Source organism: Anabrus simplex, chromosome 14, assembly GCF_040414725.1.
Source record: "Anabrus simplex isolate iqAnaSimp1 chromosome 14, ASM4041472v1, whole genome shotgun sequence".
Classification (NCBI taxonomy): Eukaryota; Metazoa; Arthropoda; class Insecta; order Orthoptera; family Tettigoniidae; genus Anabrus; species Anabrus simplex.
The window spans coordinates 594,950-620,970 of record NC_090278.1 but is presented as its reverse complement, the minus strand read 5'-3'; positions in this window follow the sequence as shown (position 1 = coordinate 620,970).

The following is a 26,021-nucleotide window of genomic DNA, read 5'->3' as shown; positions in this document are numbered from 1 at the left end:
GGGCTAGGAAGACTTGGAAGAAAGGAGACAAGCCGCTCGACTAAGAGTCTGTACTACGGCTGTCAGGTAAACAGCCACATACGTAGGCTGCAGTTTTGCAAACTAGAAGTTAAATATTTTCTTGCGTACTACCAACGGATTTTAACGACGGCATTGTAATGCGGAAGATGTAGTAACATTTTGATGGCGTTGGTAATAAGGTTACTGAAAATATAGTGAAATTTAGCGCGGTGGTATACGTGTTCCCTGGTGTTTTCTTTTGTTTAGCGCTGTTCCTTTTGAAATTGTATTACTAGAGTCCAATATCAGACTCTTACTAAGCTATAATGTGGAAGATCAGGTCAAAACAGAATTAGGACTGAGATCTACACATACGAAGAAATGTTAAAATTAACTAACTATGTAACGAAACAGAAACTGTTATAGAAAATAAAAAGACTGAAAATGTAACTTCGACACAGAAGTTAAGATTCAGGTTGTGTATCTTTTCTTTCTAGTACTATTTACAAGGTTACTCGTCACGGCGAAAGTAAAGTTTATATCCGTGATTAATACCACTGATGCAGCGTAGGATTTCTTAACCTGCTTACCCTCCAGGGTTGGCTCTTCCCTCGGACTCAGTGAGGGATCCCACCTCCATCGCCTCAAGGGCAGTGTCCTGGAGCGTGAGACATTGGGCCGGGGGATACAACTGTACTGATACAACCAGTACCTCGCCCAGGCGGCCTCACCTGCTATGCCGAACTGGGGCCTTAGTGGGGGATAGACAAGGAAGAGGGAAGGAAGCGGCCGTGGCCTTCAGTTAGGTACCATCCCGGCATTTGCCTAGAGAAGAAGTGGGAAACCACGGAAAACCACTTCCAGGGTGGCTGAGGTGGGAATCGAACCCAGCTCTATTCAGTTGACCTCCCGAGGCTGAGTGGACCCCGTTCCAGCCCTCGTACTACTTTTCAAATTTCGTGGCAGAGCCTGGAATCGAACCCGGTCCTCCGGGGGTGGCAGCTAATCACACTAACCACTACACCACAGAGGCGGACTAGGATCATTAATTTTATATTAATTCAATTTATTGTTTGTTTCTTTGAATAAGTAGTTAGTTTCCTTCTTTGTAAATGGCAAGCATTTATCTCAGTTTAGTGTAAATGCTTAGTAGAAAATTGTTATGAAGTCAAAGAAATATAACATCCTTAACAACCTCATTCGACGAACGAATCGCCATAAACAACGTCGTATACCTTTACTCTATATGTGCGTTGCGGATAGTTTTGGAATAGAACCCACGCTTTTGACACGCATTCTAATGGTTAGGAAATGAGTACTATCGCCTCTAGTACCCTACCGACTAACATTTAGATGGTAAAAGAAATGTAAAATTATTGGGACTCGAACCCACGAAGAATTACATAGCAGCAAACGATGTTGCCCTAATGACCACGTTACCCATGAAGCTTGCTGTAGACAAGCTTATGTGTAACTCATATACTCAGTAACAACAACTCGCTAGTTTGGAAAATCTTTTTTTTTTTTCTTTTGCTATTTGCTTTACGTCGCACCGACACAAATATGTCTTTCGGCGACGATGGGACAGGAAAGGCCTAGGAATTGGAAGGAAGCGGCCGTGGCCTTAACCAAGGTACAGCCCCAGCATTTGCCTGGTGTGAAAATGAGAAACCACAGAAAACCATCTTCAGGGCTGCCGACATTGGGGCTCAAACCCACTATCTCCCGATTACTGGTTACTGGCCGCGCTTAAGCGACTGCAGCTATCGAGCTCGGTGGAAAAACTTTAAGAATTTTGTGATAGCTGGACAGGTAGCATGACATACTTTATAAATATATAGATTTTATTGTAACAAGTCCGCCTCTGTGGTGTAGTGGTTAGAGTGATTAGCTGCCACCCCCGGAGGTCCGGGTTCGATTCCCGGCTCTGCCATGAAATTTGAAAAGTGGTACGAGGGCTGGAACGGGGTCCACTCAGCCTCGGGAGGTCAACTGGGTAGAGGTGGGTTCGATTCCCACCTCAGCCATCCTCGATGTGGTTTTGTGTGGTTTCCCACTTCTCCTCCAGGCAAATGCCGGGATGGTACCTAACTTAAGGCCACGGCCGCTTCCTTCCCTATTCCTTGTCTATCCCTTCCAATCTTCCCATCCCCAATCTTCAGCATAGCAGATGAGGGCGAGGTACTGGTCATCCTCCCCAGTTGTATCCCCGACCCAGAGTCTGAAACTCCAGGACACTGCCCTTGAGGCGGTAGAGGTGGGATCCCTTGCTGAATTCGAGGGAAAAGCCAACCCTGGAGGGTAAACAGATTAAGAAAGAAAGAAAATGGTAACAATTTAATTTCCTGGAGCATTCATCTTGATGTGTAGCCGTCTTGATTCTTACAGTAGCGTCCCCGATAGGAGCGTTAACTGCCTCTACAACTTCGGCATAGCTAACCTCGAGAATATTCTCCAAGATTGCACATAAACGAAAGTCCTAGTACGCGTTTTCAACCGAACTTGCAGAAAATTGTGCAAACTGCACTTTTATCTGGCTGTTGTAGTACAGGCCGTAAGTGGTATTGCCCGAACTGTCAGTAGAGAGATGGCGTGGAGTAACAGTAGTAGACGAATAAGTTTGAGTGATGTCCTTAAAAGTAGGAAAGATCTTATGAAGATAAAGTTATAATTCAGGAGGACAAATTACGGCAAATATTCGTTTATAGGAAGTTAGGGATTGGCATCATTTAGCAAGGGAGGTGTTCAATAAATTTCCAAATTATTTGGAAGTATTTAAGAGAAGACTAGGTAAACAACAGACAGGTGACCTGCCACCTGGGTGACTGCCGTAAATTCAGATCAATGGTGACTGATTGACTTGATTAAGCTTTTTTCCTAAGCTATGTTGATGTTGAGCATGGTATGGTCCAAATCGGCACATTCTAAACATGTGGATGTTGCATCAGTTTATATGTTCCATTTGTTTGAATTGTCCCTAGAAATCGTCACATCCACTCTGAGCCTATTAATAGCTCTCCAAAGAGGCCATTTCTCCTCATGTAGAGCGACCAGGCTTTTCGATTATTCCATACAGTGGTAGTGAAGTTTTTCCCCCGACATAATCAACCAGCATTTCTGGCTGGTGAAATCTGCTGCGCATATATCGCTGGCTGCCAATCATTTTCCTAGGCCAAGGTGGTTATTGCGTTACATATAACATAGGATTGCTTTTGTCTTCCTTTTTAGTTACTTGTTTAACGTCGCACTAACACATAGAAGATTTTCGCCAACGGGGGGATACGAAAGGGCTAGGATTGGGAAGATAGCGGCCATGACCTTAATTAAGGCACTTGCTTGCTGTGAAAATGGGAAATAATGGAGAACCATCTTCAGGACTGACGACGGTGGGATTCGAATCCACTACGTCCCGAATGCAAGCTCACAGCTGTCGACCCTAACCGCACGGCCAGCTCACTCGGTCGATTTGCTTTCATTATGTAAATGAAATTAAATGGCTTATGGCTTTTAGTGCCGGGAGTGTCCGAGGACATGTTCGGCTCGCCAGGTGCAGGTCTTTTTATTTGACTCCCGTAGGCGACCTGCGTGTTGTGATGAGGAGGAAATGATGATGAAGACATATACACCCAGCCCCCATGCCAGCGAAATTAACCAATGATGGTTAAAATGCCTGACCCCTGCCTGGAATCGAACCCGGGATCCTTGTGGCCAAAGGCCAGCACGCTAACCATTTAGCCATGGAGCCGGACTTCATTAAGTAGTTTTAAATACTCTAAATACTAAGCTGTTAAACAATAATTCGTCGTAATTTGAGGTTGTTCATTTCCTCAGGTTCTTTCATATAATTTTTAAAACTACTATAATAATTCTTCTTCTTGGGTTTGGACGAGTTTAACGACCGGATGACCTTTCTGATGTCAACACTGTGTGAGGAATGTATTGATTATTGCGATTTTCTGTAATGGTTGGTGATGGGTGAGATGGTAGTTTAGGGGAGTACTTTAATTTTATTTTCAAATTTATATGTTTTTATTGGTTCTGTCGATGACCACTCCATAACAAACGTTGTAGATAATACAATTTACGATCACTTAGGTTTTATACAGTCTTACAATACCGACTATGATAACAGAGATATTCATGAATTTAGATTTTTATTACTTAGTCCTGTCAATGTCGAGCATTGCTATCATGGAAAATATTGTTCAATCATGTTAACTGGCGATGGTGGTGTTTTTTATCGTGATTACCTTGGGGTGAAAAACCTCGTGCTCATCAACCCATATCGGCAAGAAAAATTGTAAAGCTGATTATCAAAACGAGAAAAAGTCGTGAATGAACGTTATGAAAGGAGGAAGAAGGAATCCTTTTACATTGGATGCCCTAATATCACAGTCAGAATAAAACTAGATATAGAATATCGAAAGTCTGCAAAATTGTTCAACAATAACACTACATTGGCTGTTGTTTGTTCTGATGTGCTTTGTCTCTTCTGCTGCCACTGATCTCCGATAGATGACATTACTATTGCGTGCCAAGAAGAACAGCCTGTCTGAATATTGGCGGGAAGTAGCTGAGAAGTTAGGAAACTCTCTTTTAAGCATGCCATTCGTCGGGTACGTAGTAAGTGTTCTGATACATGACACACTGGTCCAGCTATTCGAACCCTGCTATGAGGCTCAGATAGGAATAGGTAGTGCACACTTAACGGAAAACGGCAGACCCGTGTTCACCGGTGTCATTCCAGCCCTGGAACTGGGCATTACTAGAATGCCAGCGTAGTTTTCTTCGTGAAAAGTGAAAAAAAAATGTGACGTGCTTCATTTGATCGAGCATTTCGTATGATAGCTTTGATTTTAAATGCGATATTCCAGTTTTAGAATGCAATATTAACACAGGAATACTAACATTGTTGTTGAGTTCAGCTTAATATTTGACTCTGTGTGTCACACCATCATGGGAAAATGGATGAGTGGCTTTCGATGAAACTTAGTATTTCAGTTCAGAATAAGGTAGAGTCTGATCTTAGCTGTAATATGAACAAAAATGTTACGACGACGATTAACTACATAGTTATTATTTCCCTTACAACAATAATTACCGAGCAAGATGACCACATGGTTTGTGTGTCGCGTAGCTGTAAGCTTGCATTCGGGTGAGGGTGGATTTGAAACCTACTGTCGGCAATCCTGAATATAGCATTCCGTGGTTTCGCATTTTCACACCTAGCAAATTAAGGCCATGATCGCTTCCTTATTAGTCCTAAACCTTTCTTATCCCATTGTCGCTATAAGACATACCTGTGTCGGTGAGTCGTAAAACAAATATAACAAGTAAGTAAATATATTCATCACCAGTAGATGAAGGCTAGTTTACCTCTTCTCAACAATACGTTTATAAGAGTGGGTGAGGTAAGGTCAACCAATGTAACTGACGTAACTGAGATCAATCATTTTATTTGCGACACTAGTATAGCTAAGCTCACTCTTTACATGTAGTAATTGAGGCTTTCACGGTTGGCGTTTCACGTCATTGTTTTCCAGGCTTGTTGGCCCGTCGTCCAGGTGCATGTGAACTTCACTGCTATCGAAGTCAGTCGAAACTCCTGATAATATCGAACGGAGTCTTCGGTGAAACGTGGGGACCATTACATGCTTCTGGACCACGGCCTACAAGCAGGCCCCGATTTACAAATGGGCGGACTGGGCATTTGCCCAGGGCGCCAGTTTTTGAGGGGCGGCGGCCGGCGGATCGAGTAATTATGGCCTGCGTGAAATACGTCTTAAATTCATTACACTCAAATTACTTTTACATTCCACAAATTATTCCAATTATTTTACTAGACTATATAAAACACTTTAAACTATTCGAACTTTAAAACCTGAATTTAATGTATATATTTAAATTTTATGAAGAAAACGTGTCTTATTTCTAAAATTATTTAGTTACATACAAACTATCAAACTGAACCAACGGCTTTTTAAATAAAAATAAAAACAGCCTCATTCTTATTTGGCTGTTATCTTTATTTGGCTTGATAACTTTAATTATGAGAATTAACTGTATTTGCATAATGTGCTATTTTAAAACTCATAATATTGAAAACTGTAATATTTAATTTGTAAACAATTATTTTTTAGAACGAGCAGAGGGGCGGGCGGCTAAATATTGTTTACCCAGGGCGCTAACTACTTGAAATCGGGGCCTGCCTACAAGCCCGGAAATCACTGACATGACCTCATTCTTTACCCAGTTCCTAGAAAGTCTGTCTATCTTAACCTAATGTTTAATTCAATTTCGGTACGATCGCTATACAGAGTGAGTCTCTCGTCTATGACAAAACGCAGCTAGGTGGTGGGGCAATGTTAAAGCCAAAGAGCATGCTCCAACACATTACTACAGTTTGTTAAGTACAGTACAGTTTTGTTAAGTACAGTTGCATTGCCTCTACCAAGTGCTTGCATGCGTGCCAACAGCAGTTACTTTGAGCAATTGCTGTAACCTCGTTTCTCACCCGGCACAGCGCAGACCCTGTTACACGAGGCGCGCTCATCACTAGTCTGACCGTAGGTCTCTTAAACAGCCACTATCCACACATGAGGACCGTCTGTTCAAACGATGATATTTCCACTTCAAACATAAATTTATATTTCATTCACAGCCATTACAGTAATTGAATACTATCGAATGAACAATCCAGACCAAACAAATATGTAATTCCGCATAAATTGTACCATACTCGAACATGGGTTCGACCCATGTGCCTTCTGTTACACGTATTTTGTGTTTTCCCACAACTTCTTTGCTGCAGCAATAGCGCCTTTTGAAAACGTTATAGTTATTTGGACTATATATCTTGGCTCCGTCTTTTGTGCCATATATGAGAGAACCACCCTGTATAATGAATTTGAATCTGTAACTCTGTTAAATAAAACATCACTTTGTTTATTTATTCCACATAATTTTGTAATTTACTTATTCAGAACTGTGGAACGTATCACGTCCGTTTCACAATGATTAAAACTGAAAAATCATATCTTTCGATTTACGTTTGTTAATTTTCAGATAAATTGGGCCGAGAACCGAAGAACAAACACGAGAAGTTGAACTACCGGCCTGTGGAAAACGTCCAGGGAGGCGGTCGTAAGCCTGCTGGATTGAATTCTCAGCCGTATTTTCAGGAAGAAAAATATGCTCTCGTGGAAATTCTTGATGGACCTCGTGTATATAAGTTTGAAACAGAACCAATTATGATGGATGAAGTGACTATAAAGTTGACAGAACGTTCCACTCGGGATAAAGATATCACGAAAGAAGAGATCCAGCCGTTTGGTACAACCACAGTCAGTCCTCCGAGTACTGCAGCCACGACCACTATGACAAGGACAGAAACCGAACCTTTCTTGGAGATAGAAGAAGACGTCACTCTAGCTGCTTTTATGAAAGGAATAAAAACTACCAGCTCTGAAACAAGTAGTGGAAGTTTCACCCCCAACTTGACTGTAAATAAGAAAATATCTCCATTTCTAATGGAGAAGTTTAGGCTGAATAATGGAACGCAGCTGATTTCTCAGGATAAGACACGAATTGAAGTACCTGAGGTAATAAAGACAAAGGAAAAAGAAATGGAAGTTCCATTCGTAGCCAGTTACAAGGAGAAACTATTTGAATTCCCACCTGGTAATAAACTTATAGAAAACAAATACCCTGCCTCAACTAGTAATAGATGGAAGGTATTTGATTTCCTTACCCCAAACAAACAAAAGGGATTTGAATTACCTCTTCTAAGCAAACAAACGGGATTTGAATTACCTCCTCTAAACAGACAAAAAGGATTTGTATTACCTGGAATAACCAAGAAAACAGATTCAGGAATGTTAGTTCCTGCCCTAAATACATATAAGGAAAAGCGAATCGAAGTTCAAGATATAAGTAAAGTAAAAGGAAATGAAGTCTCTGCTTTACCTGGAGCAAAAGGAATTGAACTATCTGGGATTGCTGAAGTAAGGGGTAATAAATTACCTGGTGTCACTAATGAAAGTGGAATAAAATTTCCAAATATTTTTGGTTATAGACAGGAAGATTTTGGATTTCCTAGTGTAACTACATATAAACAAGTTGAAGTCCCTGCTATACCTACAGAAAATGATACCATATCCCACGACATGACCAAAGAAAAAGGAAGCGATTTCCCTTCTATAACCAAAGATAAAGAATTTTATATACCTAGAATAAACAACGTAGTGGAATTTCTTGGCTTAACCAAACAAAACGGAATTGAAATCCCAGAAATAAGTAAAGAGAAAGGACTGTACATCCCCGTCATAAACAAAGAAAAAGAAACTGGAAATACTTACATAGGCAAGCCGAAAGAAATGCATCTTTCTAACATAAATAATGAGAAGGAAATTGTAATTCCTGACATTAAATGTAACAAAGAAAAAGGAATCGAGGTCCCTGACATAACGAGCTATAAAATGCAATATCCGTCCATGAACAAGGGAAACGGAATCGATCTACCTGATATGACAACTTATACAATGAAAGGACTCAATGTTCCTTCTATAATGACTGAGAAACCAATCGATATCCTTGGTTTCATAAAGTATACAATGAAAGAAATCAATGTTCCTTCTATAATGACTGAGAAACCAATCGATATCCCAGGTTTAACAAATTATAAAATGAAAGGAATCGATATCCCTGGTATAACAAGTTATACAATGAAAGAAACTGATGTTCTTCCTATAACAAAAGAAACAGGAATCGATATCCCTGATATCACGAACTATAAAATGAACGCAATCAATGTTCCTCCTATAATGAAGAAACTTGGCATAACTGATTTTAAAAGTAAAGGTACTGAAGTATCGGCTATAATGGGAGAGAAAGAAATCGTAATTCCAGCCAGTAACAATAATAAAGAGAAAGGAATTGGAGTTCCTTACATAATGAAAGAAAAAGAGACAGATATTTCTGGTATAAACAGTTATAAAGAAAAAGGAATCGAATTTCCTTTTGTCACTATGGATAAAGGAATCTCTATCACTGGCATAACCAGTTACAAAATTAAGGAAAACGGAGCCTCTGATATAATTTACGGAAAAGGAATATATCCCACGGGAATCACCGGTTATAAAAGAAAACAACAGAGATTGGAAATTCCCGCTCTTACCAGTTATAAAGATCAAGGAAGAGACTTCTCCATTAAAACTAAGAACGAAGGAAGTGATACTCTTATTGTGTTCAAAATGAATGGGCTCGATATAACTAACGCAAATAAAGGGAAAGAAATAGATATTCCTGGGCTAAGTGAAATGAAAGAACTAGAAATCCCTGCTATAACGAAAGACAAAGGAAGCAATATTTTTCCTGTAGGGATCGACATCCCTGGCATGGGAAAAGCAAAAGGAAGTGAAGTTCCCACTGCATTCAAAGACAAAGGGATCGATATGTTTGGTATAAGCAGAGGAATCGATATCCCCGCTACGGGAAAAGTAGAAGGATTTGAGATCCCCTACAGAAGGAAATACAAAGGCAACTATACACCTGCCCTCAGAATGAAAGGAATAGGAATGCAAAATATGAATGGTCGAAAGGGACATGAATTCCCTAGCATAAGTAGAGAAGAGGTATTCGAAAACCCCGGAATAAATAACGAGAAAGGAAATGAATTTCCTTTCAAAGGAATAGGGACTGATGTCCCTAATGGAGCCGAAATAAAAGGAGATGATACTTCTAGATTACGTGGTCTTAAAAATGCAATCAGATTCACCAAGAATTCTAAACCAGCTAAAATTTCCATCAATAATAATTCTCCTGGAAATAATTTTATTCAAGATAGAATGGGAGACGGGAAAAGTTCACCTCTCGTGAAGCGATTTAGACTTCGGCCTTCACTTAATATGACACCCAAGAGTACAATTATTAATCCAAATCATACACAACCATACAACGTGATGCACAGTTACGATTACAGTGGAATCCCAACAAAGGATAATTTTAATTACCGAACGGAAGAAAATAACATGTTTGGAACACAGGACAAGGTAGGCACCTACTACATGCTAAGTAGCTATAAACCTCCCGTGTTCAACGCACTATTCAACGATGTGATATTCTCCACAGAAAACCCAACATTTATTGCAAATCCTGACAAATTTAACATGAACTATCCATTCAATTTCCTTAACATAAGTGACATCGAACAAAGAATGTACCTTCCTGAAATATATGCAACCACCGGAACTGTTGGGATATTCGTATCATATGACAGTTCGACCGAAGGTATAAGTAATGCTGAGATGAGAACGGCTGCTACAACAACGCCCTCGGAAGAAGGTACCTACCCCAGATATTACGGTATTGACAGCTTCAACGAAAGCAACAGCAACAACTTAAATATGCCAGTATCCGTCCCCTTCATATTTTATAATTTTTCGAGTAACATGGTTCCATATCCCGTCCTAAAGTACACAACAAAACCAAAACCTACAAACAATCCTAATGAAGGACAGATAAAACAGGAATATATTTTCGGGGTTGAAAACTTCGATAATCAATTAACGTCAAATGTATTCACATCTGAAAGTGCAACTAAAATGAATGATGTAGATTTCAACGTAGGGCTAAACCCTGTTAATAACTTTGAAGGAACTCCGGCAAATAAATTATTCCCCTTAAATCTAGGCCCGAAGACATCTCTTCACCAGCTACTAACTAAAAGTTGGAAAAGGAAAAGAACAACTTCAGAGCCACCTTTTACTGAAATTAACGCTGTTAACAAGTTATTGTTTGATAAAATATCGCATATGAAGACGAGCGTATTATCGAATTACGGCACGTCACGGAATGTTCTAGATAAGGAGTACGTTGTCGATGCTGGCGATCACCCAGTAAGAGAATATAATTCACACTCAGCAGATCTCTATGCTATGCCGCCGGCTGAGAAGAATTCGCGCGCCAATCGTCTGCTCAACTTAAAGTTATCTATGATGTCAGCGCGAACACGACCAACGCCTCCACGTAAGATAATATTTGAGTTGAATTACAGAAAACAAAATCCTCGTATGATTTTTGAACATGGTCGGTACAAACTTCAAAAATATAGAAGTCGCGGAGGTGCTGCAGAAGTAACTCCGTAATCACTTGAATGAATTCTGCAGCAATGTGGCTTCAGCTTGATCAACGATTCAGATTCAGATTACATGTTACATGTTCGACTCGGAAAAATCAGAACTAAGGTGATGTACAATTAATCTCAAATTATGAAAAGTAGAAAGGACTTGAAAGAACTCAATTTATCTACAGGGACTGAAAGACTTCACAGAGCCACGGAAAACATCGTTCCTAACACCCTCTCTCCCACTCTCTCTATTTCTGACCATAACCAACAAGTCATGAAATATGAACAAAGGAAAAAGGATTACTTTTATCATCCTCAAAGCAGAAGAACGATTCTTTCAATCTGGAGCTAATGAACCACGAAGGAGCAAGTCGAAAAATTTGAGGGAAATCTTCGTTGTCCAAATGTCACATGAAACCCCTTTTCTCAATAACGATCATTAGAAAGACTGTCAACATCCGTCCTGCCGTTCCAAGAAACGGCACACTTAACATACGCATCAGGAGAAAGTAATATAACTTACTAAAGCTCAAAAGACGGTATGTTCCAGTGTGAAAGAGAGAAACGGTGTACTGTTGCATCAACAGTAGAGAAAAAAGTATTTTAAGAACGTTTCCTGAACGTCAAGATTGAAACAATAATTAACTTGCCTCATCTTCAAAAGCTGCGACCTATCAATTACAAACCAAAGGAAAAGGAGCTGAAGTTCAAGCTCTTGTTGAAGATGAAATATCAAATTAGTCGAAATAAAATGCCTTCGATTCCTTGATCTTATTGAAAGGTTTAACGAAGTCTATTCGACATATTACATGACACCGAAGCAGGTATGTCACAATTAATGGTACAAGATTATATATGATGTACAATTTCACGAGTCATTTTGACGTATGTTGTGATTTGTTATGCGGTTGGCAGTAGCGTTTTGTATCTAATGTTACCCTATTCAGGTAACGATATATCAAACGTATGAAATGTCTGTCACAAGGAATACACGGATTAGGTTAAATGTGAATCGAAAATGACAGATGAAACAGAAAAGAGGTATGCGTTGAAAATAAATAAAAAATACTCCCTTGCAACTCACAGATTCTTCAGACGGTAATGGAAGATGCTTCTGATTACTATTGTTGTTCAGGAAGTTTGGAAGAACCTAATTGAATCACGCCGTCGCAGATGGGGAAAACAAGAAGAAAACTGTAGGGCTGGAGAATATCGCAGCGAAAATCAAAGGGATACATCGGTACGTAACGATCCCGAGGAAAGATCACACTCTCAGATTTTCGTCCCTACAATATTTCATTCAAATGTAACTGGCTTGAGAACACTTAACTACTTGAATATATAATAAATTTTAAAAACATCTGAAGCTTTGATGTGTATTTTTGTTTACAATAATAATAATAATAACAATAATACACAGTTCAAAAAATTAGGGAAACATGTCTTTGAACGCATGCCATGTTCCACGAAACAATACCTCACACCCAGGTATATTACAAACTAAATCTTATTCTTTGCCTTTGAAGTATACAAAAGAACATCAATGGATTCACGTTCATTTTCAGAACACAAACAGAAATGTCCAAATAGGGGCGAAAACAAAGTGATAACAGTCCTCCAGGGTGGATTTTTTCACAGTTGGTGAGCTTCAGTATGGTGTATGTCCTCCACGAGCATATCACAGCTTGGCACCTACGTGGCATGCTCCGTATAAGTCGACGGAGGTCAAGTTTCCGTATCAGGTCCCATTCTTCAATGAGAGCCTGTTCGAGGTCTTGGAGAGTCTGTGGTGGAACAGGACGCCCATGAATACTTCTGTCTAGCCTATCCCACACATGCTCGATGGGATTAAGGTCGGGACTCACTGCTGGTCATTCCATCACTTGAAAGTCCAGTCCAGTTCTCGCAAGACAGCTCTGGCGATGCGCGCTACATGAGCCCTGCCATTGTCGTGCGTGAGTACGAATTCAGGGCCAACACCGTATGCAGAAAAATGCTGCAGCAGTACCTGCTCGATGAACCCCGCAGCGCAGATTACCACGGTCGATGACAAGATCCGTAGGGCCATCAATACTGATGCCACCCCACAACACCACAGAACCTTGTCCGAATCGGTCGCCTTCCTGGACAGCATTTGGCATGTACTGCACCCCATGGAGTCCCCATACACGTTGAAGTCCATCACGCCGTGTCAGGGGAAATCTGGACTCGTCTGTGAACAACACAGGTCTCCATTGGCGAAGTTGCCAGTAAGTTGACGTGGGTACGGGCAAACAGAAGGAGAGCTGCGCGATATTGCGTTTAACGGGGCACTCGAACATGACGTATGAGTCGTAAGGACACTTCTCTTAAACTGTTACTTACGGTGTGGTCAGATACCGTTACTCCAGTGACCATCCTGTGGTCTTGTTGCAGTTCTCTGGCAGTTGCTGAACGATGCTGCAACGCACAGATGGTCAGATATCGGTCATCCTGTAGTATTGTCATGCGTCCACGACCTTGTCCAACACTCCATGTGAACTGACCTCTCTCATAGTAGCGATTCCACAACCTTCGAATTAGGGACGGAGATACATTGAGATCCACAGCAACACGACGAAAGGTCCATCCTTCCGAGAACAAAGTAACGGCCCTTGCGACTTGAAACTCGTTAAGATGTCTCATGGGATGTGCTGGTTTACGTACAACGTGCTCAAATGACCGCAGTAGCCTGTGTACCTCACAACGACATACGGACGCACTGCTATTCACTTTGTTTTGAGGCTACGCCTACAGATTGAGTATAACTTCGATTTGACATACCCTGAGTAGCTAAGTTCTTAAGATATGCTGTACTACCATTAGAAACACATCTACCAAACTAACGCTCACATACCAGACGTTACAAAACATCTTCCCTATTTTTTGAACTGTGTAATAATAATGATAATAATGATAATAATAATAATAATAATAATAATAATAATAATAATAATAATAATAATAATAATAATAATAATAATAATTGTTACGGAGATATCCGTGATAGTTAGAGGTGAAAGAAGGTGCGGGCTGGAATAGGTCTCAACTACAAAATTAAAGTTAATTTAAAACTTTAACAAAGGTTATATTTTCTTTTCAAAATCAACAAATAACAACAACGGAGTAACAGGTACCAAGTAGCAGGGAAACAAGTTAAGAAATTACAATTCTTTACAAGATTTGGGCTTGGAGCCCCAAGATTAATTTCTGAGCTCTCAGCTCACCACCACAATTGCTAAAGGGCAGAAAACCCCTAAGTACGAGGAGCACTTGCTCCTAATTACAATGTTAAGAAAAAGAGCAGAACCGCTCTCAATTTTACTAGCCTATCAAAGGCTACAACAAACTTCATTTCTATCTGCCCTTAAGGCACACAAGGAAACAGGGGTAATTAGTACCCAATCTACTGGGCCTTCGCAGGAAGGAAAACAAAACGGGTTAAGTAAATGGCCCAAAATACAAAATGAATGGAGGCGATAACTTGCACTCCTACACCAAGTTTTTGTCTAAAACCTATGTGGCGCTAGGCCGATCATACAGGGGCTAATCCCAAGCTAGGGAGGTGACACGTATGAGAAAACTTTACTACATTAAAGAAGAGAAGACGGTTATGAAAACGTATTCACCTCCTTTTTCAAAAATGAAGGGGAGTTCGAGAGGGTGAAGCACTCTCTATCCCCGCTTTACAGTAATTTATAGTTTTATAATTTATAGATTTTACACGGACAGAAAAGAAAAAAGGTAGGTTACATACTAAAGGTTTCGAACCCTCCGAGTTAAACTGCTGAGCTAGCAAGAAATGAAGATGTTAACCGGCCATTACCTTGTAGGAGAACAGCTGCTTGAAGAAAGAGGCGCTTCCCGCCCCCTGCTACATATTCACACATAAGAAAGATGTTACTGAAATGCCCCCGATACAAGAAAATCAGCAGTTTATATACCCTCGTGGAACATTCGAGACCTTTCCGGAATGAGTAGACACACCCTTTCGTTTTTATTGGATAACAGCAAAAACTAATACACAAGACGAGGAAGAAACACCTTATTGGTGGAAAATTAATTACATAAATTCCTGATTGGTTACATTCAAAATGGGCGGAAAGAAAGTGTTTATATTGCCAACCCACAAACCACAGAACAAAATTTAGTAAAAACAAAACTTAGGAATACAATATTTCTTCCGGAGAATACATTCCTTTACACCGGAGTGCGTTATCATAGTTTTTGGTAGAGACATCTGTTAGAGAATGTCTCAACTTCATGATACGGAGCAAACAAACAATTCGGAATAGACACAGTTCAGAACACGTCAAAATTACCAAAGTGACATCTTCCGAGAAACCGTTGAGTTAATGCAGTTTGTTAAAGTTCAGGCTTTCTCCTGTAGAGGAGTTTCAACTGGCGCAATATTTGAATTAGCGGCGTGGAGGTGTACCGCCCGGTACAGGCCCCCCCCAAATGTCCTTCCAAGGGGGGACACAGAAGAAAATTTTAAATAATATCCGAGTTTTGCTGAGGACTTGAATAATTCAGAAGAGAAAAATATAACTTTTCAATAGTCGGAGGTCTCAGAAGTTGTTTGATATAGGTGGGTGCGACCAGATTAAGTGCCGTTGTAAATCATTTGTAGTAGATTTAGTTGAAAGGTCTCTATTTTTTGTAGTAGTTGAATTCAGAACAAACTTAAATTCTTGAAAGAAAAAAAAAAGTTTTCAAATTCCACCAAAGGTTGATTTGAAGCAAAGCCGTGTTAATTGCAGAAATAGAGTGTCCATGTAGCTGAAGAAGGAACATTATCTGTCGCTTAATTTTGACGACAAGACCCGCCGCCGCTGCCTGTGTCCAGAAGAGGCCACTCGGGCCCCTTAAGTACCCTGAGATACCGCTCTCCCGCACTATGAGAGGGGTAGTCGTGCTGCACGCCGCAGATGCGACGTTTGTTTACAGTCCACACGTAGCTTGCGGGTGGTGCGCCGCACAATAGCCTTGGCCGGAAGGAGGGCTCCGGTGCGCGGTACACAGGTTGACCTCGCTGGAGTGGAGTGGGCCCGTACCACACCTCAGTGGCGGTACGGCGCCGCACGGCTGCGGGGGCACTGAAACATTAAGATTTCGGCGACAGAAGTTTTGTTGGACGGAAATATTTTTAGGGTACAGTCTTTGTGGTTGAGGCTGAGGGGCGAGCGGCGTGGAAACTTTTATTTCATTACTTTTATTTTAATGCCACTGGTGTGGTTTAGCAGGAGACGGGAGCGTGGTAATCGCCATATGGAGGGGACAGCAGAGTAACTCCAGGGAAGGTTTCACAAAATTTATACCAAGGAGATTCAACCAAATGTAAAACTATAAGAGGCAGAAGGCCTTAAAATGAAACTAAAAATATAACCTTCAGGATTCTTACAAAATTATAAGGACAAAGTTAGCACGGAAATTATACAGGTTTCACCTGCGACAGGAGAACCCCACATACCCTCTCAATGGCTGGATTGCTTAGTAACAACGTCACCGGTGTAAGGAAATATAAAATGATGCACGGACCCTGAAATCTGGGGGCAAGCTTGCCCGCGGGAAAAAAATTCTTTACCATAACCTGGTCGCCTACCTTCAGAATGGTGGGCCTCCGTCCACGATCATATCTTTCCCTAACCTTTTCATGAGAAATTTTCAGATTGGCCTTGGCCTTCTTCCAAAGATCTCTAATATTATCTGGATCTATTGCCTCTGGTAGAATATCACTAAGAGACCAAAGGTTAGCGAGCGGCGTGTTGGGTACGAACTTGAACATCAGAGAAGCTGGAGTAAACTTATGAGATTCATGAACCGCCGAATTCAAAGCGAAGGCTAACCAATGAAGGGATGTGTCCCACCTAGGAGGATCGTCGTGATGAAAGGCAATTAGCGCCGATCGGAGATTACGATTGACCCGTTCAGCCAAAGATGGTTGAGGATAATAAGCAGAAGTAGTCACATGAGAGATGAACAAATCAAAAGAGAATTTACGAAAGAGATTGGATGTGAAAGCTTTAGCATTATCGGACACAATATAGTGACACGGATCAAAAGAAGCAAAAATAGAATTTAAACAAGAAATAGTGGACGGAGCGGTAGCCAGCTTAGTCGGAAATAACCAAGAAAATCTTGTGAAGAAATCTACACACACAAGGATGAACTTGTTGGAATTCCTCTTTGACTGGGGGAAGGGTCCTACGTAGTCGATGTAAAGACGCTCCATGGGGCGCGACGCTTGATGAGAAGACAAAAGCCCTTGCTTAGTGGACATGGTGGGTTTACTAAGCCAACAAGATTTACAAGCTTTTACTAATTCACGGATTTCTCCGTCCAATATGTACTAGGAAAGCCTATGTCCTGGCCCATATCAATCGAAAGAAACGTTATTCCAGCATAAAATATCCATCCGTCGTACGAACATTTAAATAAAGGAATGTTCCAGCATGTGCCAGACTTCACGAGTGCACTAGGCGAAGTCAAGTGACGTCACCTGTCGCTCGAAGATCACCTCCCCTAGAGATATTTCTCGGAAAGAATTTTCTTTTCGCAAGCTTTTCAACGCCTTAACCAATTTCAACGGGACAAACGCTGAATTGTAGCGGACGTCATAAAAGTTAATCCCTGTGAATTTCGAATTCATCCATCCCATGGTTGTTGAGTTATAATAATTTAACATCTAAGAAAATTATACACTCACGGTCCCATGGCCAAGAGAAACCATCCCTCCCAGCGCCGGTGTATACATGTCAAGGCTAACAAGCAGAGCAGCGCAGTACAAGGACGAGTACACAGATGTGTGTGAGTGAGACAGAGGAGAGACCGACCCTCGTACAGTATGTCCGCGCAGTCACGTTGAAAGTACTTGCTGTCGCGGCGTTTCCGGAACACGAAGTTATTTCGCCGACAAAATTATAAAAAACGTCGCACTGTATTTAGTACATCGCGTCGCGACTACAGTCTAATTCTAAAGACATTTGAGAATATAATACGAGTGAACTTATTGAAGTGCAAATATAAATATTTAACGTTCACAGAATATATGATTACGTGTAGACTTAGTTTACTTCACATGATATTGAACTTCTGCAGAAACTAATGTGTAGAATTACCAGAACTCATTTATTTTCGAGTTTGAACTGTATTTCTTTATTCACGCCATATTATATACGACTTACAGTAGTAATCTGGGTGAATACTAAGAACTTTTTATTAGGTAATATGACGTTATAATAACAAGATAATCAGAAAATAATCCTTAGTGACTTAATGACCGTGTTCAAAGACTGTGATTTGCCTTTTCAAGTGTGAACTGTGTAATTATGGACGTTTCAGTAACGACTTTAAATATTATTTCATACAGGAAGGACTGTGATTATTCATTTAACGTCTTAAAGTTCAATTAAGCCATAAACTGTGTTCAACAGTAAATGACAGTGTCAGTGATAACTACTCGCACTAAGTGAATTTTTCGTGTGCGAAAAATCACCTTAACGAGATGCCATTCTACACGATCCAGTTCCAGCCGTCATCACCTCATCGGGGGACGTCAACATGGTGTGTTAAGGGAACACCGCCGATCCTGATCCTCCACGGAACATTCCAGACGTCCATCTTTCAACATTTGTAGCAACATTTCTTTCATTAAATGAGTAGTAACAAACTGACTAAAATTTTCTCATTAAATTTGAACAGTGGAAACTTCAGTGCCGCGTGTGATCAAATGTTTCAGAGTTCTCATAGTTTCTCAGAAGTGATTAATTAATTTTCGAATTTAATTTTCATATCTCATAGAAAGACTTTAGGCTTTTCAAGTGTGCTATACATCAAGGTTTACAAACTGAAAAAACTGAAAACTTTTAACAGAAATTTAATTTCCCATGTCAATTTGCAATTACAAGTGTGTGCTCATATTTAGAAAGACTTTAGGTGGAAATCTAATACCTCGTCTTCTCACATATGAAAGACTTTGGAATCAGTGATATTCATTTAATTTTCATGAATAGAATTCAGGAAGATTACGTTCAAACTTTTAATTTCAATCCCAGATTTGAGTAAATAATCATATTACAGGGTGAAGAATTAATAAATTGTTAAAAAAATGTAACCATCTATTATTCGCTCTACGAGTCTATCCTACTCTGTATCGGTTCCAAAACCAAGTTCCACTCCCTGAGGTCCTACTCATGCCCTTTCCCCAAAAACGTTTCCTGGTGCAATACCCTTCCAAATGAACATTTCTCGGAACTTTTCTCTAGTTTTGAAGATGCCTAAAAGCCCCCCCCCCATAGTGGGGTCTCAGGGTAATACTTGAAGATCATAGGTATGAGAACAGCTGGAACCACAACTTTCATCTTCTTATCATGCCCCGAGGGGCAACATAAAACACCGTTCCTCAATACATAAGGGACTAAAATTTCCCCCGAAGAAAGGGTTTCCATGATAGGGGCCAGCGACGGATCTTCACGTTGATATTTTTCAAGATGTCTAAACAATATGGGAGCATCAGTCAGAATGGCATTGACCTCAGGTAGTATGGACTCGGGAGGTGAATAATTATCAACCAGTTCATGGGTCTCTACCTCATTAGAAAACATACGGCTTAGTCCGTCTGCCACAACATTTTCAGTACCTCTTATATGCCTAACATCAAATTGGAAGGCCGAAATTCGTATGGCCCAGCGGGCTATGCGACCAGTACGACGCGGCCTACCTAAGACCCAACTTAAAGCTTGGTTATCAGTCTCCAAGTCGAACTTGACATGTTCCAGATAGAGGCGGAACTTTTCTAGCGCAAACAAAACTGCTAAACCTTCAAGTTCATAGATGGAATACTTGGATTCTTGGGCAGATAATGTCCTAGAGGCATAGGCGATGGGTCGCCTCCCTAGTTCCGTCTCTTGAAGAAGGACTGCAGCTACCGCCGACGACGACGAGTCGGTTTGGACGATGAATTTCTTAGAGAAATCGGGCATAGCGAGGACAGGGGCATTGCAAAGGGCTAATTTGAGATCTTCAAAAGCTGATGGTTGAGAAGGTCCCCACTCAAATTTGACGCCTTTCCTACGAGGTAAGTTCAAGGGCGCCGCTCTATTGGTGAAATTTGGAATACATTTCCTGAAGAAATTCACCATACTAATGAACCTGGCAATACCTTTGATGTCCTGGGGAGGTTTGAAATCAAGGATAGCCTGTGTTCTAGAATGATCTACAGCGACACCATCGGGCGACACAATATGCCCTAGAAATGACATAGAAGGCTTAGCAAAAGCGACTGTGGACAACTTAAATCTTAATCCTGCCTTACGAAGACGATTAAGGACCTCTTTCAGATGATCAAGATGTTCTTCGAAGGTCTCAGAAAACACGACGACATTATCAAGATAATGATACAAGTATTCAAATTTGATGTCCGAGAATACCCTATCCAGCAGTCTCGTAAGCACAGCTGCCCCCGTGTGGAGCACGAAAGGCACGCGGTTGTACTCATACAAATTCCAATCTGTGGCGAATGCTGTCAGGTGTTTAGATTCCTCTGTAAGCGGTATCTGATTATACGCCTGATTAAGATCTAAGATGGTGAAGAACTTAGCTTTACGAAACCAAGAAAAACAAGAGTGAAGGTCTGGAAGGGGCACGAATTGTAACACCACCTTCCAATTGAGAGCCCTATAATCAATCACAGGCCTGAAGCCAACTTGGGGTTTCGGTACTAGAAAAATAGGCGAAGTATACGCCAACTTAGAGAGCCGAATAATACCATCCTTCAACAACTAGTCAATGATCTCCTTCAGGGCCTTAATTTTAGGCGGAGATAGCCTGTAAGGCGGCAATCTAACCGGGATCGAATCCGTCACCTCAATCTTATATTCAATAAGGTCAGTAACACCAAGAGTATCCGAGAAAACCTCTGGAAACGACTGACACAACTTACGAATACTCTCAGCCTGCTCCTCAGGTAGATGTCTAAGATCTAACAACATCTAATCCTGGGTAGGCGAATTAGATGAACATGATACAGAACTACATTTTAACAAAGGGATTTTGGAATTACTATCAAATTTGAAAGTGCACGTCTTGCTCTGATGGTCGAGCACTAGACCGATGTGAGACATGAAATCAGCTCCCAATATAATGGGGCAAGACAAGTGCTTGGCCACAAACAGTTTAAATTTCCAAGTAAATTTAGATATACGAATTTTGGCATACAGAAAACCTAAAATATCTAATGGGGATGAGTTTGCCGAAACATAATGAACCGAAGTCGAACAAAAATCAGAAAGTTTACAAACGGTTTTCAATTTGGAGTACCATTCAGCCGAAATAATAGAAAAAACACTGCCAGAATCTAATAGAGCAGTTACAGGTTCATTATTTAATTCAATTTTGAGGAAGGGAACCGGTGCGGGTGAATCCGCCGCAATCCTAAGACATTCTCTGGGACATTCAAATGGGAATGTAGAATAGTTCTGACTTTTTCCTGCATTTTCGTCAGATTTAACTTGTGCTGAGCCTTGAAAGGATGAATCTACCGACTCAGCCGGAGCCACTAGTCACTTTTGATTGCCGAAGTTGAGCAGGAGGGAGTGCTGTTAGCATTAGGGCAGTTCTTGGCAATATGTGAAAACGCGCCGCATTTAAAACAGCCTTGGGATGACCCTGCTCCATTCCTTGTCCCACTAGATTTAATTAACGGACACTTGTTCCGAAGATGATCAGGCGACCCACACGCATAACATTTACGGGCAGTGAAGGTTCGGCTAGGTGGAGGCCGAAAATTACTAGAGGATGGAGGGGGTTCTTTCGCGACACGCAAGGTATCGGCATATCTAACTCCTTCCGCTGAGACAGCCATAGCTTCTAACTCGGCAAAAGTTTGCGGACGCGACGCAAAGCACAAGTATGACCTGTATGATGGAGAAATGCCTTCCACAATGGCCTGTACGATCTGATCTTCAGGAAAGTGAAGGGAAAACACCCTGGTATAGAATTTAATATCTTGGATTTACTTTTGAATGAGCGATGACCTAGCTCGAGCGGGGATAAAATTTGCCAACAGATGGGCATGGAAGTCTTCTATGGATGACTGTTCAGCAATTGCTCTAACTATTTTGTCTGATAGAACCACAATTGCATAGGGATAAATGATCTGCAAAATTTGACACAGAGAAAGAGAAAAAAACAAGGGCATGATCCTGAAACTCAACTAAAAACTTTAAGAATGAAATAACGTCACTGGTAGAGTTAACAGAAAACTTAGAACTACCCCTGAGCAACATTGCTAATGGATGGGGCAAACTACTGTACCCTGGTGAGATAGTAGGTAGAGGCCTAAGTGGCGAAGAAGCTAATTCAGAACGTGCATTATTCCATGAGGTACGGCGTTCAGACTCATTGTCTAATGGGGAAGAGGTTTGTTGCGCTCCTACTGATTTCCTATTTTCTTCTCCTTTAGAAGAGTCTTCCTCGCTAACTATGTTTACCGTAGCAGGTTGGTCAGTTTTGGGAGGAACTGCCCCGGTTAACAATAGGCTAACCTTACTGGACAAATCAGAAAGGTTATCGAGAACAACACTAGCTTCCTTCCTTTGAATGTCATTCAACTTTAGAGACAACAGATCGTTAACTCTATTAGAAAAATGAAATAACCTGGCTTGCACACGTTTAAGTTGATTAGGAGAAGGATCATTTTCTTCAAAAAAAACTAACTACGGATGCCAGCTTAGTAGTATTGTCAGTGATCGTGGAGAGAGAGTCGTCAATCTCTTTCTCACCCAAAGTGGGGATGGAAATAGGCAAATCAAGGGACTCTTTAAGCTTGTTAGTATCTATCGCAACCGTGCCTCCAGACTGAACATTCCTAATCGTTAATTCATAGATCAATTCCTCCTTGCGCAAATAGCCGGGATGGAGGACGTCGCGAGGGCCGGACATGATGACAGAAAATTTTTAGAAAAATAAAAAAAATCCAGCAACTGAGAACATTGTTAGGGTTCGAATCGAAAACAATGTTTAGCCATCAAAAGGGGCTAAATTCAGACCAATTCAACCACGCTCTGCTACCACTTGTTACGGAGATATCCGTGGTAGTTAGAGGTGAAAGAAGGTGCGGGCTGGAATAGGTCTCAACTACAAAATTAAAGTTAATTTAAAACTTTAACAAAGGTTATATTTTCTTTTCAAAATCAACAAACAACAACAACAGAGTAACATGTACCAAGTAGCAGGAAAACAAGTTAAGAAATTACAATTCTTTAAAAGATTTGGGCTTCGAGCTCCAAGATTAATTTCTGAGCTCTCAGCTCACCACTACAATTGCTAAAGGGCAGAAAACCCCTAAGTACGAGGAGCACTTGCTCCTAATTACAATGTTAAGAAAAAGAGCAGACCCGCTCTCAATTTTACAAGCCTATCAAAGGCTACAACAAACTTCATTTCTATCTGCCCTTAAGGCACACAAGGAAACAGGGGTAATTAGTACCCAATCTACTGGGCCTTCGCAGGAAGGAAAACAAAACGGGTTAAGTAAATGGCCCAAAATACAAAATGAATGGAGGCGATAACTTGCACTCCTACACCAAGTTTTTGTCTAAAACCTATGTGGCGCTAGGCCGATCATACAGGGGCTAATCCCAAGCTAGGGAGGTGACACGTATGAGAAAACTTTACTACATTAAAGAAGAGAAGACGGTTATGAAAACGTATTCACCTCCTTTTTCAAAAATGAAGGGGAGTTCGAGAGGGTGAAGCACTCTCTATCCCCGCTTTACAGTAATTTATAGTTTTATAATTTATAGATTTTACACGGACAGAAAAGAAAAAAGGTAGTATACATACTAAAGGATTCGAACCCTCCCCGAGAGTTAAACTGCTGAGCTAGCAAGAAATGAAGATGTTAACCGGCCATTACCTTGTAGGAGAACAGCTGCTTGAAGAAAGAGGCGCTTCCCGCCCCCTGCTACATATTTACACATAAGAAAGATGTTACTGAAATGCCCCCGATACAAGAAAATCAGCAGTTTATATACCCTCGTGGAACATTCGAGACCTTTCCGGAATGAGTAGACACACCCTTTCGTTTTTATTGGATAACAGCAAAAACTAATACACAAGACGAGGAAGAAACACCTTATTGGTGGAAAATTAATTACATAAATTCCTGATTGGTTACATTCAAAATGGGCGGAAAGAAAGTGTTTATATTGCCAACCCACAAACCACAGAACAAAATTTAGTAAAAACAAAACTTAGGAATACAATATTTCTTCCAGAGAATACATTCCTTTACACCAGAGTGCGTTATCATAGTTTTTGGTAGAGACATTTGTTAAAGAATGTCTCAACTTCTTGATACGGAGCAAACAAACACAAATCGAAATGGACACAGTTCAGAACACGTCAAAATTACCAAAGTGACATCTTCCGAGAAACCGTTGAGTTAATTCAGTTTGTTAAAGTTCAGGCTTTCTCCTGTAGAGGAGTTTCAACTGGCGCAATATTTGAATTAGCGGCGTGGAGGTGTACCGCCCGGTACAGCCCCCCCCCAAATATCCTTCCAAGGGGGGACACAGAAGAAAATTTTAAAAAAGATCCGAGTTTTGCTGAGGACTTGAAGAATTCAGAAGAGAAAAATATAGTAGTCGGAGGTCTCAGACGTCGTTTGATATAGGTGGGTGCGACCAGATTAAGTGCCGTTGTAAATCATTTGTCGTAGATTTTGATGAAAGGTCTCTATGTTTTGTAGTAGTTGAATTCAGAACAAACTTAAATACTTGAAAAAGAAAGTTTTCTAAGTCCACCAAAGGTTGATTTGAAGCAAAGCCGTGTTAATTGCAGAAATAGAGTGTCCATGTAGCTGAAGAAGGAACATTACAGTATCTGTCGCTTAATTTTGACGACAAGACCCGCCGCCGCTGCCTGTGTCCAGAGGAGTCCGCTCGGTCCCCTTAAGTACCCTGAGATACCGCTCTCCCGCACTATGAGAGGGGTAGTCGTGCTGCACGCCGCAGATGCGACGTTTGTTTACAGTCCACACGTAGCTTGCGGGTGGTGCGCCGCACAATAGCCTTGGCCGGAAGGAGGGCTCCGGTACGCGGTACACAGGTTGACCTCGCTGGAGTGGAGTGGGCCCGTACCACACCTCAGTGGCGGTACGGCGCCGCACGGCTGCGGGGGCACTGAATCATTAAGATTTCGGCGACAGAATTTTTGTTGGACGGAAATGTTTTTAGGGTACAGTCTTTGTGGTTGAGGCTGAGGGGCCAGCGGCGTGGAAACATTTATTTCATTACTTTTATTTTAATGCCACTGGTGTGGTTTAGCAGGAGACGGGAACGTGGTATGGCCATATGGAGGGGACAGCAGAGTAACTCCAGGGAAGGTTTCACCAAATTTATACCAAGCAGATTCATCCAAATGTAAAACTCTAAGAGGCAGAAGGTCTTAAAATGAAACTAAAAATATAACCTTCAGGATTCTTACAAAATTATAAGGACAAAGTTAACACGGAAATTATACAGGTTTCACCTGCGACTGGTGAAACCTAAATATCCTCTCGGTGGCTGGATTGCTTAGTAACAACGTCACCGGTGTAAGGAAATCTAAAATGATGCACGGACCCTGAAATCTGGGGGCTAGCTTGCCCGCGGGAACAAATTTCTTTACCATAACCTGGTCGCCTACCTTCAGATTGGTGGGTCTCCGTCCACGATCATATCTTTCCCTAACCTTTTCATGAGAAATTTTCAGATTGGCCTTGGCCTTCTTCCAAAGATCTCTAATATTATCTGGATCTATTGCCTCTGGTAGAATATCACTAAGAGACCAAAGGTTAGCGAGCGGCGTGTTGGATGCTAACTTGAACATCAAA